Consider the following 2,114-nt stretch of genomic DNA (forward strand, 5'->3'; position numbering starts at 1 on the left):
ACTTTATATATAGTATAAAAATATACAAATTCATAGTGCGGAATAAATATCATTGTGGGCACCATGCAATGCAAGTGTTCATACTCCTCCATATAACTTTGTAATGTTGTATATATGTAGAAATTCTAAAATATTTTTTGGCCACACTTTATTCAAAAGGAATGTTGTATGCGAAATAAACGTGAAGAGAGGGCTTTTTAGATCAATGGGGTACGTGATGTAACATGTGTGAATGTGTAGTTGATGCATTTGGCAGGGCCTAGAGAGGTATGTGTGTGTATTATGTATTCGAGAGAGGCATGGATAGAGGGGCCGATAGGGGGGCGTGGGAGAGATAGCACGAGAAATGAGAGTGGTCTAGAGAGAGAGACAAATATGACGTCACCGCGAGAGATTCACTTGAGTGTGTATATGCAAGGGGTGAGTGGATAGAGGCACCAGGAGAGTATTTTTTGTGTGTGTGGTGTCTGTGTTGGTATGTGTGGGTGTGAGAAGATAACGAGACGTGGGGGTAGAGGATGTTTCACCGCATGAGGTCCTGTGGGTCGAGGTAAGTCCCTTCGTTTGGTTCTGTCCTGCGCTACTTTGATCAGCCCATGACGCATTTAGGGAGAACCATGGATGACTAGTCATCCAAGACAAAGTAGCATAATTGTGAAGGACTCTATGTCCACTGACAAAGCCGGCTAGGATTTGTAACCCTAGGTTCTCGGACTAAGGTAACCCCTTTATCTCTGATATTACTATTCATCCAACCTAACTTTAAGGGGCATCCTACAGAATGCTCTGCTAGAATCATACTCGTCGATTAGGAAGAGAGGTGTGAGAAAATGCATGAGAGACAGGCCTAAAGATAATGTGCGTATAGGAGACACGTAGGTAGGTATATGTATATAGAAAGGGTCGATGGGGATTGTGTGTGTGTATGCTTGCGAGAGGAAGAGTGCTTGTGATAAAGGTTAGTGAAAACAATCTTAAATGGTTATGAGAGGGAGGGAGGGAGGGTTATACCGAGAGCATGTGTGTGAGAAAGACACCTCGGGAGAGAGTGTGTGAGCATGTGTGAGAGACCACCGATGGAGAGTGAAACTACATGTACAAGACTGTTGTACACATTGATTAAAGATATAAATTGTATCCAAATATTAGGATGGGTTCATGATATTTGCAATTCGCATAAGGAACGGTCATTGATCCATCAAACATCTAGATTCTATCGAATTTGAGCATGTCTATGTTAATATTCGACACAATTGATCCACATAGTTAGTATTTTGAACTCCAGACAATGCATCACTTTAGCAATGGAATATAAACATGAGTATAGTTCATGTTGTGTGTGTAAAGCACATTATACATACGAAAGTTACACAATGAACATTATAAATAGCTACCTATGAACTAGCATACATTTGAATTCAACTTAAGGTGGTTTAAAAAAATCGAATTCAACATGAAGTCCATTCAATTATTTGAATTTGATATCATGGCATTTGTAAATCATACCTAAATTATGGGGGCACCAATCTTTGCTTTGATTTTGTACACAATAGCATATGTAGTTGTGTACAAAGTAGATTCTAATTTAGCTCCTCCATTCCAAAATAATCGTAGTTATAGGATTTTCAAGTGTCAAAATTTCAAAAAGAAGCGGATAATTTAATGAGGTTTTCAAACATACAAGGTCAAATTTAACGTTGTCTATTTGGGTCAATCCTCAGAGTTCAAGAGTACTCTAAACGTGAATGCTTGTGTTTCAAAATTTCGAACGAAGCGCCAAAGGAGCCTCTACTCGCCCGAAACCATGTGAGACCAATTTTTTATAGTACAAGGAAATTACTTTTCTAATAACTCCGACCCGTGAAACCTACCGGCCCAACGTCCAAAGGTCTAAATCGGGGTAGTTTGTAGCTTCATCTAGACGCCATGCAACCGCCTCTGAAAAACAATCATACACAATGGCCGCCTAAGCACACATGTGTGCGGCCGAAATCGCTCCCGCCCACTATTTGGGACACCTGGGATTACCATCCTAGCCCCGACCCGCAGTAGGTACAAAATTTAAGAGGGGGGGGAAAGTTTGTACTTTCCCCAAATTTCAAACAAGCGCGTCC

Source organism: Triticum aestivum, chromosome 4A (genome assembly GCF_018294505.1).
Source record: "Triticum aestivum cultivar Chinese Spring chromosome 4A, IWGSC CS RefSeq v2.1, whole genome shotgun sequence".
Lineage (NCBI taxonomy): Eukaryota > Viridiplantae > Streptophyta > Magnoliopsida > Poales > Poaceae > Triticum > Triticum aestivum.